This window comes from Balaenoptera musculus, chromosome X, assembly GCF_009873245.2.
Source record: "Balaenoptera musculus isolate JJ_BM4_2016_0621 chromosome X, mBalMus1.pri.v3, whole genome shotgun sequence".
NCBI classification, from domain to species: Eukaryota; Metazoa; Chordata; class Mammalia; order Artiodactyla; family Balaenopteridae; genus Balaenoptera; species Balaenoptera musculus.
This window is the reverse complement of record NC_045806.1, coordinates 91466516-91479601: the sequence shown is the minus strand read 5'-3', so window position 1 is coordinate 91479601 and position 13086 is coordinate 91466516. Positions and strand designations below refer to the sequence as shown.

Sequence of the window (13086 nt, the reverse complement as noted above, 5' to 3'; positions counted from 1 at the left end):
AAAAGTTTAATAGATCCCAGAAAGTAGTAATTCCAATGGAATTACTAGGATAAGCTACCAAAGGTGGTGTGACCTGAATAATCAGAGATGCTGCAGTTTTCCAGACTCACTAGCAACTTATGCCTGCAGAAATAAAGTTAATCATTGAGTTCAAATATGAAGTTAACTATTGAGTACTGTTTCACTGTTCTATTTTTTAAATTCTTAATAATTGCCAAAGTCATGCATGTACTCTATATATGTGTGTCTGTATATATATGTATATATATGACAGCTAAATATATATTCCAAATATTTACTTTGTGAGTTTTGACAATTTTCACTGATTGGCTCTATTTTTAATACTTTAAATATTTTAAAATACTATTTATAGAGCCATACTTAATTCAACCCAGGAAAATTACCTAATACTTTTATGGGAAAAAAATGGATTACTTTGTCCTGGTATATGTCTTTAAGAAAATATCAGAATAAAGTGAAATGACTTCTCTTATGAAAAGAGGATGATGCCAGAAAACCTGACTTTTAGTGTTTTGTGACGCCTTAACTCAGAACATCAGCTTTTATGTAAGTAAATTCTAGATTTTGTAAGCAGAGGTATTGATCTAGTTTTCTGCACACTTCTCTTTCTGATTCCTGCAGTATACAAGTTTAGTTATATGTTACCTTGAGGCTCAATACTACATTTATTGAAAATGCCAGGTTTTGATTAGTTAACAATTTGTCTGGGAATCTTGCCACTTATAAAAATGTCATGCTTGGGCAGAATACCCTCCAGTAAAACCTTTATTTCAGACTCTGGCTGATCTTATTCAGTGTACTTTTGGGAAAAGCATTAACAAATCATTCTATGGAGATTTCCCAAACACTGCATCCTATCACTTGATAACTTTAAAAGTTACTAGAGGATGTTGTCTTCATTTCTTAGAAGTATTGAAGCATGTCTCCAAAATCAAGCACTACTTTGGTGTGTGGATTTTAGACTCTGTCCCATTGTTTTACCATGTCACCTGCTATGTCAGTGTGACTGACCTTGGTAAGACTAAAATAAACCTTGAGATACACTGACAGTACTTTATTTTTTGCCTTCAGTTCGTAACTACTTCATTCACCTATTATTTGCTTCTGCATTATATGTTTGACATTGTAAAGCTAATTTTTAATTTTTGGAAAAATGGCAAAGAGAAAGAGGAGAGTAACAGGATAAGTTCTCAGAAGGTGACTTTGCTGAGGGGAAGTTTTTTCCTTTGTACTCTTTGTACTGGATTCTCATTTATATTGGCTGGTTCTCATCTTTTACTCTCAATTCCAGTTCATCATCTGGGTTTGTAATGTCTTTCACCTTTCAGATGATTTTAAACATTTGAATTCTTTGTAACTTTTTGACTTATATTAGTGAAAAATAACTTATAAATAGATTGGCAGGAACTATGTTGTGCTTCACTATGACAAAGTCTCTTCACTGTGAGAGTTAACGTCAATAAAGTAATACTGGTGAGCATTTAAGATAGGGTCATTTAGGTGCTTTTGAGTTCTTTCTTTGTCAGAGTTTATAAAGCAGTACTTTTGAAGGGATGGAAAACTAAATGTTAAAACCCAGGATTAAGTAATGAGTTTTCATTAAATTTCTTTTAAAAGAGTGCTGATATTCATTTATTTGAAATATTTTCACAATTTATCTGAATGAGATAGAGCCTAGAATTTCAGAACATCCATAATGGTTTTTTGGTTATTAAGTGCCTAAGGCACCACACACAAAGATTTATTTAAACATAGTCTCTAACTCTGTAGGAGTTCACTTTCTCAGACAATGGTTGTCATTTTGTTCCTTAAAGGATAGGATACTTGGGACTTCCCTGGTGGTCCAGTGGTTAAGACTTCAAGCTCCCAATGCAGGGGTCCGGGGTTTGATCCCTGGTCAGGGAACTAGATCCCTCATGCCGCAACTAAAAGATCCTGCGTGCTGCAACTAAGACCCGGCACAGACAAATAAATAAATAAAAATATTTTTTAAAATATAGGATACTTAATGATAAATTATTATCAGCATCATGTTAGAGAAGAGACTCTAAAGATCCATATCTCACCAAAGGCCAATATGTTTAGAAGTTAAAATATGTCCCAAATTAGTCAGGGTCCTCATGTTTTCTTCCCATTTTGCCCCAAATCTGCTTTCACAAGAGGATCTAATACAACCAGACATATTTAAAAGTCAAAGCCCAGCGGGAGAGTTATTTGAGTGGGGAAGAGGCAAAGGGGAGAAAACACCTGTCTATTATCAACTCTGCCTAGAGCACAGGTAAAGTGCCTTTAGCCACATTCAAATCAAGATCTGATTGAAATACAAACTTCTTAAAGTTGTAACTTGCTCAGGTTGGTCCTTTCCAATGTGATTTTCAGTCATAATCACGGTCATCAAAGTATGAAGGGAGTGTTAAGGTTTTTCAGAGATGGAGAAAATCCCTTCCTAATCTAAGGATCAAGAGGAGTATTTGCCTTGTTTGGGCTGTCTCTAGGATTTTTCTTTTTTTCTCTTTTAAAACACCTTTATTAAGATATAATTTACATACCATAAATTCACCCATTTATGTATATCATTCAATGATTTTTAGTAAATTTACCAAGTTGTACAACCATCACTATATCCAGTTTTAGAACATTTTCATCACCCCAGTAAGATCCTTCATATCCCTTTAATTAATCCCTATTCCCACCCCCCAAGCCTAGGCAAGCATGAATCTACTTTTCTACCTCTATAGATATGTCTTTTCTGGACGTTTCATATAAATAGAACCAATTAATATATAATCTTTTGTGTTTAGCATTTTTCACTTAGCATAATATTTTTGAAATTCATTCATGTTGTAGCATATATCAGTATTTTACTCTTTTTTTTTTTTTTAGTATTGGTATTGGTATTTAGTATTGGTATTCCATTATGGATATACCCCATTTTCTTTATGCATTCACCAATTAATGGACATTTGGGCTCTTTCCACTTTTGGCTCTTATGAACAATACTGCTATGAACATTAACATACAAATCTTTGTGTGGACATATATTTTATTTCTCCTGAGTAGATGGAATTGCTGGGTTGTATGAAAACTTTATATTTAACCTTTTAAGAAACTGCAAAACTGTTTTCCAAAGTGACTGTACCACCTCACATTCCATCAGCACTGTATGAAAATTCCAGTTTTGCTACATCCTTGCCAACACTTGTAATTGTCTGTCATTTTTATTATAGCCATCCTGGTGGGTGTGAAGTGGTGTCTCGTTGTGGTTTTAATTTGCATTTCCCTTAATGACTAATCAATTAAGCATCTTTTCAAGTACTTATTAGCCATTTGGATATCTTCTTTGGAGAAATGTTTATTCAAATATTTTGCCCATTTGAAAATTGGATCGTCTTATTATTATGTTTTAAGAGTTCTTTGTATATTTTAGATACGAGTCTTTTACCATATATACAGTTTGCAAATATTTTCTCCCAATCTGTGGCTTATGTTTTCATTTTCTTAATATGAATTCTTAAAGTAGTCTTCTGCTTTGCCTGCTAGCAAATATCCTATATCAGCTAGCTATGAATGATTGGAATATATAACATATATATGTGTGTGTGTGCATGGACATCAAATATGTATCTTGGGTGACTGGGAACCATCAAATGACTACATAAATAGGTAGCAATAGATGATAATGTAGTTATATTATTGACAGGTCAAAAGAAACATTTTCAGATAGGAGTGGAGGGGAAAATAGATATTATTTAATGTGTTACTAAAGAATCAGATAGATATATTACTATATCACAAATTTGTTTTATTATATATTTTGATGATTGGTTTCTATTGTAACCCCATGTATTTTATCGACTACATTTAAAAATATTTTTCTGAAAGGGAGTCTGTAGGCTTCACTAGACTGTCAGAGTTATCCATGGTATTGAAAAAGAACCCATCTAGTTATGCAGTTGGTTTTTACAATTTGTCACTGTCTAAGGCATCTTCAGGTGTGAGGGCATTTGTATTGACTACAAGTGCCAACAACCTTTTAGATTCTAGGCATATTATGGAGTCTCCAGTAAATATGCCCCTGTATTCTATAAGATCATGGTCAAGCCAAATCACAGGAGCAAAGTGGGCTATTCCCCTAATTACTTCATTAATATAATAATGAAACAAATAGATTGACCTCAGTTATCAATACATATTGGTGTTCGCTTGCCTCAATTTGTGCATAATTCCATAATTTCACCACCATGCTTGGAGTATAGACTTGTCCTATCCTGCGTAGATGACAAGACATATACATCTAGAAAGAAGCTATTAGGAAAGCACCATGCTGTATTAAACTACCAAGTCCTTTTAAGCTGACCAAATGTCCCAGTGAGGCAGATCATAGAGCTCTAACTTGTTTTAAAGTCTAAATATAAATAGAACACCTGATCAGCATGCCCAAGGGAAAACAGTGACAGGAAAATTAGCCAAGAACAATTATCCACTCTTACCATCTGTAATTTATCCCTCTCCTAGGATATTTTTTCTTCTATAAGCAATATTGAAGTCTCCTCCATTATAAAAACAAATAAATTTTTTAAAATTTATTTACTTTTGGCTGTGTTGGGTCTTTGCTTCTGTGCAAGGGCTTTCTCTAGTTGTGGCAAGCGGGGGCCACTCTTCATCGCGGTGCGCGGGCCTCTCACTATCGCGGCTTCTCTTGTTGCGGAGCACAGGCTCCAGACGCGCAGGCTCAGTAGTTGTGGTTCACGGGCCTAGTTGCTCCGTGGCATGTGGGATCTTCCCAGACCGGGGCACGAACCCGTGTCCCCTGCATTGGCAGGCAGATTCTCAACCGCTGCGCCACCAGGGAAGCCCAAAAACAAATAAAATTTTTAAAAAACCATGGCTTCATTTTCCTCTGTTACTCTAACCCCTTCAATCACATTACCACCAAATTTCTGGTCATTTTCTATGCTTCTTCAACAACCATTTACCCTTAAGCCTATTACAGTCTAGAAGGAGGCTATTCTACCAAAATTGCCCTCTTTCAAGTTACTAGTGGATACCTAACTGCCAAGCCCAATGGTTTCATTGCAGTCCCCATTTTATCTGACTTAACTTTACTGTAGTGCTTGGCATTTTCCAGTCATTCTCAAACCACCTTTCCCCCTTTGTCTTCCAAGTCATGATGCCTCGTTGTTTCTCATTACACTTCTCTGATTGTTTTTGTGGGGGGGAGGTGTGCACTGTGTGGCTTGCAGGATCTTAGTTCCCCAACCAGGGATTGAACCCAAGCCCTCGGCAGTGAAAGCGCAGAGTCCTAACCACTGGACCACCAGGGAATTCCCTCTGATATTTTTATTTCATTCATTCAACATTTATTTATTGAGCAGCCACTGTATTCTAAATAGTATGCCAGGCTCTGGTGACACAGTGGTGAACAAGTCAGGCATGATCTTTGCCATCATGGAGGGTACAACCTTCATCACTCCCTGGTCATAAAATGGTGGTTTTGCTCAGCATTTTTATCCTTTGCCTTCTTCTTGCCTCACCAGTTTTAACTATGCCTCCTATACATTAATGACTATCAAATTTGTATTTCCAGACCAGATGTCTCTTTTTAGCTCCAAATCTTTATTTCCAATTACCTACTAAGTACCTATATCTCAATTAGTTGTTACATACAAAGCACTTAAAATGGTGCCTAAAGCTTAGTATAAGCACTCAACCAATGCCAGGTCTTATGTTGTATTGCCCCAAAACACAGTGTATCTGAACATGAAATTATTTTCTAGTCTTTACCATGATACTCCAACCTGCTATCTTTTTTATCTTTGTTAAATGTCATCACCATCCACCCAGTTTCAAGCGAGAAACTATAGAATCAGGCACCAAACCTCATTATCTCCATCTCCACCGAGTTCTGTTAGTTTTACCAAAAACCTGCAGAATCCAGTTTTCTATTCATATTCTAATGGTTTCAAATCTCATCATCATATATAAATAATCTCCTAACTAGTTTTTCTACCCCCCACTCCATTCTAATCTCTACACTGCCACCAGAGTTATTTTATTAACAACAAATCCAACTATGTTATCTCCTGATTTAAGTTTTGTTGGTTTCTCGTTTCTTCCAAGATTAAAATACATACTCCTTGGCTTGACACATTTAAGGGCCTTCATTATCTGGCCCCAACTACCATTCCAGCCTCATGTCTGAGTGTTTTTTCCTGCCACCTCTCCTTCTCAAACTCATAGTGTACATTATGCTTCATTCAGACTGAACTTCTCTCCATTCCCAAATTACTTTATGTTCTTTCACATTTTTTGCTTTTCTCTATGCCGTCCCCTCCATCTGGAATGTCTTTCTCCACCATTTACACCTTCTCTTCCTAGTGAACTCCTACTCAATCTTTAATACCCAGACAAAATGTTGTTTCCTCTATGAAACAGTCCCAGTCCTCTTCAGAAAGAATTTATTCTTCCTTCCCCTGTGCTTCCAAAACTCTTTGGGCCCCTTTGGTGGAAACTACCACATAGTTGTGAAATTCCTATGTTTGTATGCAATGTTGCCCTCTTCAAATTTATGATGTCCAGGATACTGCCAAGCATATAGGAAGTGATCAATAGATGACTTTCAAGTGAGTAAACAGATCTACTCCTAATGGCCTGTAACAACTGCCTTTTCCTTGTCTCTCTTGAGAATTACAAATGTTAACTCTAATAACAGTTGCTTTGATGGAAAAATAACAACCTTGTTCAATGGTATAATGTTTAAGAGAAAGGACTCTGGAATCAGACTTATGTTTGAATGTTGCCTCTGCCCTCTGTGTGACGTAAGGCAACTCATTTTACCTTTCTGAGACTCAATTTTCTCATCAGTAAAAAAGGGATAATAACACCTTCCTCCTGAGAGTGTTGGGTGATTAGAAGGGAGAACGTATGTGTAGTTACCATTCACAAGGTAGTTGCTAAATCCCCACTCTATCCCCCTATGGAAAAGTATTCTCCGTTTCTTTTAATGCTGAGGGAAATTTTTAAAGTGTCTCCCAATTTTGACAACTGATAAAAAGAGATGCCGGACAATACTCTCATTTTGTAGGTTGTATGTCTAGAAGAATGGTCGTGTTTCTCAATTGCCCCCTTGTCTCTTTTTTCCTCTTATACCACTTTAATAATGACATATAATTACTAGTGCTTTGAGTTTACAAAGCACTTTCTCAATATTATCTTATTAGCAGCTCAAGACTACCCTGAGAAATATATAGCACAAATATTCTCAGCTCAGAGAGATTAATTGATTTCTCTAAGATCACAAATCCAGCAAATGGCAGCATTTGGGTTAAAACCCACTCTACTCTGCTGTCTCTCTAATTCAGGCATCTTATCATCTCTTATCTGGACTCCAAAACAGACCTGACTTCCCCTGGTTTCAGTCTTCCCCTGCCCCCCACCCCCTCTCCTGATAGCCATCCTCTGCAAGCAAGGGGCCTATTCTGAAACACAAATATGATCATGCCACTCCAAGTTCCCGATACCCATCATCATCTGGCCCTGCCCGCCCATCCAACCCCATCTCCTGTTACTGTTCTCATTCTGATGCTTAGACCACAGGTTGCTTTTGATGTTGGCTCAGCATGCCAACATCCTCCTGCTTTGCCTTCTGCTTGAAACACCCTTCTTTTCTCATCCTCTTTCTTCCTCCTGTCTCTGCAGATGGACTTAGTATTTTTCCCTTGAGGCCCAGTTTAGTGAATGTTTTTCTGAAATCTCCCCTTCTTTCTAGCCTTCTGTCTCCCCCTCTGTTTTTCCTTCTTTCCTTCCTTCAACAAAGATTTATTTAGTGCCTTCTATGTGTCAAACACTGTGGCCATCCCGGTTGTTTGAAGGACCATGGCAAGTACCAAGCCAGTGTGGCTGGAACACAGGGTGGGGGAAGTAGAGGGAGGGAGGTGGAAGACTGTGTGAGATGAGGCTGGAGGAACAGGAAAGGACCAGATATATCCTGCACTCTTTTTGTTTTGTTTTGTTTTCTTATATTTATTTTATTTATTTGGTTGCATTGGGTCTTAGTTGCGGCACGTGTGCTCCTTAGTTGCGGCCAGCGGGCTCCTTAGTTGTGGCATGCATGTGGGATCTAGTTCCCTGAGCAGGGATCGAACCCAGGCCCCCTGCATTGGGAGCACAGAGTCTTAACTACTGCGCCACCAGGGAAGTCCCTACCCTGCACTCTTATTGGCTCCTGATTCCTTAGAGCGTTTACCTAATGCCTGCGCTAAGGTGTATTTCTCTGGTGGAGTGTAATAGGCGTTATAGTTATTGCTGGCCACCAACTCTGTGTCTAGCACTGGCAAACCCTTATGCCTGGAGGGCTCACTCCTGTGGCACATATCTACCCCTTCCAGATTTATAAAATTTAGGTAAGTCATGAGGTATGTGTCTTTTCTTCAACTTTTTGGGGGGGTTCCATGTTTTAAGTCTGGAGGTCTATTTCCTGATTTTTTTTTCCCTTTATGGATTATAGTGTGGTTAAAAAATAAAGAGCTCTATATTTGGAGCCAAATGTTTCTCAGTTCAGATACAGACTCCAGCATTAATTATGGCCTTAGGAGAAATCACTAAATGTATTATTAGCTGAAAAATTATTACTATTGTTGTTATTTTGCTCCCATCACTCACTGTGACTGCGTTTGCACTAAAAATGAGTGGTGAACCCATTTTGGGGGCATTTTTAGAGTAAATTGCTTAATTATGTGTTGAATTTGTATTTCAAGCTTCCTAAAGGGAGAAGAAGAGTTAGAATTGTTATATTTGTTCCAGTTTCTCCAAAGCCACTTCTACCTCTGCTGCCCTACCTTTGTGACTTTCTGTAGAGACCAGGGTACCAACTGAAGATGATGTCTGAAGACACCTCTTCAGGCATCTTTGAAGTCCCAGTTCCCTTTAGTCTAACAACAATAGAACTAGTTTGCCATTATCTCTCAATCTGGTTGCTTTTACTGAGGGGGAGTTGGTGTTCTTCAGTGGAAATCTCCCTGGCCCTAAAGTTCTAACAGTATTTACCTCAGAGAGACCAGGCTTTCCCAGAAATGTCTTGGACTTCTGGCCAAGAGACTGAATTAGTCCTTTGGGAGACACATTTTCTCTGGGGGAGAGAAGGAAAGTTAAGTGGTATTTCTCCTTTGCTCTGTAAATCTTTGAGTGACCATTTTTCCTTATCCAGAGCAAAGAGAGTTGGCAGAGAAAATCTAAAATGCCTAGAATCTCTAAATTCTGTTTGTGAGTGCAGCAGATCCCTTGAGAATGAAGATCAACTTGAGATTTATAAGATTTATGTGACCTTGCCTTGGCAATAAGATTAAGTTGCAAAAATACTCACGAGCATCTAGATACCCAGAACATGCTCATAGATAATAATGTTGGTGTTGATGCTGATAATGATGAAGAAGAATGATTAGAGCACTTTTCAAAATTTACAGCAGTAGACCCTGTCCCCCCGAACAAAATCTTATATGACCCCCAACATAAAAACCGAAGTGTTTTGCTAATAAGTCAAAGTTTTTAATATTTATTTGTAAAGTCAGTAAGAAGGAAGAGAATGAAAAAAACATAAAATCTGAAACTGAGAGCTATGGCAGTCTTAGTCTCCAGTTCATTCCTGTGTGGAGAAAATTCTGATGTACCCAAATAAGTAGTGGCTTTTTGCTTAATAGTTTGTCTTGTCATCTCTGGATACTCTTCAGTTAAACAGACATAGCAAGAAAATCTATATTTCTAGGTATACATACACTACTCTCTCTGTCCTCTCACTTTCATTCTCTCTCTTTCTCACATACACACACATAAACACACATACACACATATACACACACATTGCCAACTTGACAGCACAGATTAGCGCAATAGGTGGTGGTTTCTGATGTGTGAGTGTTTGGTGTGGAACCCATTTGAATGGTACATGCTGTGTTTTATTACAGTCTTAAAATAGTTTAAAATATAATTTTTAACTGAAATTAAAATCAGATGTGGAACTGTTGAAATACCGCCACCATTTAAAAACACTGGATTATATGATAATCCAGCATCAAACTTCATAGATCAGAATGAAGTGTTCTAGAAAGTGAAAGAAGGAAGAGGTCAGTATGGATTGTAGTTAGAGAAACCTTCACAGAAGTAAAATTTGTGCTGGGCCTTAAAGGACTCCTAGAAAATAAATGATAAATGTGGAGACGGGATATTCTAGATTTTTCCAGGACATCCCCGATTTCAAGTTTTCTTCTCTAGGCCTCTATAAATATACTTGTATTTGTCAGGACAGATGATTTATCTTTTTTTTTATTTTTAAAAAAATTTTTTAAACATCTTTATTGGAGTATAATTGCTTTACAATGGTGTGTTAGTTTCTGCTTTATAACAAAGTGAATCAGCTATACATATACATATGTCCCCATATCTCTTCCTTCTTGCGTCTCCCTCCCTCCCACCCTCCCTATCCCACCCCTCTAGGTGGTCACAAAGCACCCAGCTGATCTCCCTGTGCTATGCGGCTGCTTCCCACTAGCTATCTATTTTACATTTGGTAGTGTATATATGTCCATGCCACTCTCTCACCCTGTCACATCTTACCCCTCCCCCTCCCCATATCCTCAAGTCCATTCTCTAGTAGGTCGATGATTTATCTTTGATAGTTAAATGTAGTCCTATTAAATATCAAAGAGACAAGCTGATCAGAGCATGGGCAAAAACGTGGAGGAGGTATAAGGGTGCAGTGTCTTTGAGGAAATTAGAAAAAGGCACACTTTCCTCTAGGCAGTCAGAGCTCCCTGCCACGCCTCCCTCCTTGCTGAGCAGCAAACAGTGTGGATTTCAGCCCCCATGTGCCTCCTCAGTCAAGGTTCCTTTTGCAGTGAACCCCATGAGCAGTCATATACTGCAGCCCTAGCAAGAATGAATATGGTTGAATGGAGGACAGCGAGAAGACCTACCTGGGTAAAGCACCAGAGTAGAAGGAAATGATTATGGACAGCTGAGGCAGGGTTAGGTCATGGAGGTCTTAAAACCCAGGCAGAGAGAAAAATTTGGCTACAAAGCGCTGTGCTGATTGCTATTTGAGGGAAATACTGACATGATCAGTGGGTCTTTAGCCCACTCTTCTTCTGTCAGACAAGTGCCTGTACATATAACTCCCTGTATCCTATATATCCAACGTAAATACACATATACATACCAAGAGTGTGCTGTTTTTATTTTTATTGATTTCTTTTTATTTTTATTGTAAAGACTACTCTCTAGCTTTAACCACAGTCTTTGCCTTTACTTTCTTGCCTTCTATGTATTATCCTAAATCACCACTTTTATTCTTCCCCTCCTCAAGAAGTTGTAACATCACCCAGATGCCTACTCCATTAAAACATTGTAGTTCGCCCCCCCCACACCCAAATCTCTCCCTACTGGACCACCTGAAGAATTTAAGGCACAGTGGTCAAGTTGGAAGAGATCCGTAGCTTTCTTTGGTTTAATGTCCAGCACCTGTTTTGAGCCCTCAGCCTGCGGTCTCCAGTCTTGAAGCCCTGAGACTGGCTTGTGGCTCCCACTTTCCCTAACGGCTGTGATAACCAAAGGTGCTGAGAGAGATGGCAGCTTCTACGTCCACTGACTCCCAGTTTATACTCTCCCTGTCAGACCATAAGTCAGGGAAGAAAAGAGAGTTCTGACATAAAACATTGTACTTTAGAGCCAAATTGACAGCACTTCCTTTCTCTATTTTGAAGGATCTCCCTATGCATTTCTATGTGTACATTTCTCTGTAAGTTTGGTTATGCCCTCCTGTATAACTGTGAGAGTATGTATTTATTTAACACTTTTTGTTTGTCAGGTTTTTTTTCTTTTTCATGTTGTGTCTTTTACTGTCTTTTTAAAATTTTGAAACAATCTCAGAATTACAGAAAAGCTTCAAGTATGCTACAATAATTTTTTATTTAACCATTTGAGAGTAAGTTGCCAATATGATCCGACATCACTCCCAAATACTTCAGTGTATATTTCCTACAAACAAAGATATTCTGCTATGTAGTCATTTTTTCTCTTAAAAATTATTATGAAATATTTTAGGCAACAGGAATGTTATTCATGTAATATGTAAAATAATATAATGAACATATATAATAATGTAATTAAACAAAATATGATGAATATATGACCATCACCCAGCTTAAGAAATAAAATGCAGTTGAAACCACCTGTGTATCACTCCCAGCCCCACCTCCACCATCCTGAATTTGGTATATATCATTCATTCCTAAGATGGAGTTTCTAAGTGGGTTTCAGGTGGGTCTGTAAGTGCCCTGAAACTGTACGTAAAATTAGATATGCATGTACATTTTTCTGGGGAAAAGGTCCATAGCTTTGATGAGATTTACATGCATAAATGTAAGCTGTGTGTCACGTAGCAGAGTTCACAAAAAAAGAGTCTACAGTTAGCGCATATCCTTTTCCTCCACTCATTTATTGCTTAGCTCTTTGTATTCTGGCTTTCTCCCCAACCAGTTCACTGAGATTGATTTGATTAGGTCACTTCTTAATCACCAAATTCAATTGCTTCTTCTCAGTCCCCATCCTCACTGAACTACCAGTAGCATCTTACTCTTGACTCACCTCTTCTAGACTCTTTCCCTCGCCTTGGTTTCTGCACTCTCTTGACATTCTTCAGTCTCCTCATCTGAAAAGTATAATACCTACCTCATATGGTGGTGAGGGTTAGTTAAAATGTTCATAAAGTGCTTGATTGTTGTATGTGCTCAATAAACTGTAGCTATTACTCGCAGTCAATTCTCATACCACTGTGGTGTGTCTCATCATCCCCCAGCCCCCTATTTAAGGTGTTATGAATGGACAGAGGTCATGCCAGGAAGACAGCCTGCAATTACTGCCTCAGCTTCCTGCGGTGCTGTTCATTAGGCTAATAGTAACCCCTGTACCTATTAATAGTTCTCCTTAGGGCAGGATCAGTGATCCTAAGAGTCTTTAAGAGAAAATAATTTAGGTGAAGTCTAGTTAGCCTTGAATTACATAGAGATATAGTTT

At 38.1% G+C, this 13086-nt stretch overlaps 1 protein-coding gene across 2 annotated transcripts in view; it reads left to right on the top strand.

Annotated features, from left to right (window-relative positions):
* The window catches only part of COL4A6 (collagen type IV alpha 6 chain), a 288676-nt gene that overhangs the window by 1190 nt on the left and 274400 nt on the right, over positions 1–13086 (top strand). The gene's annotated exons all lie outside the window — the stretch shown is intronic.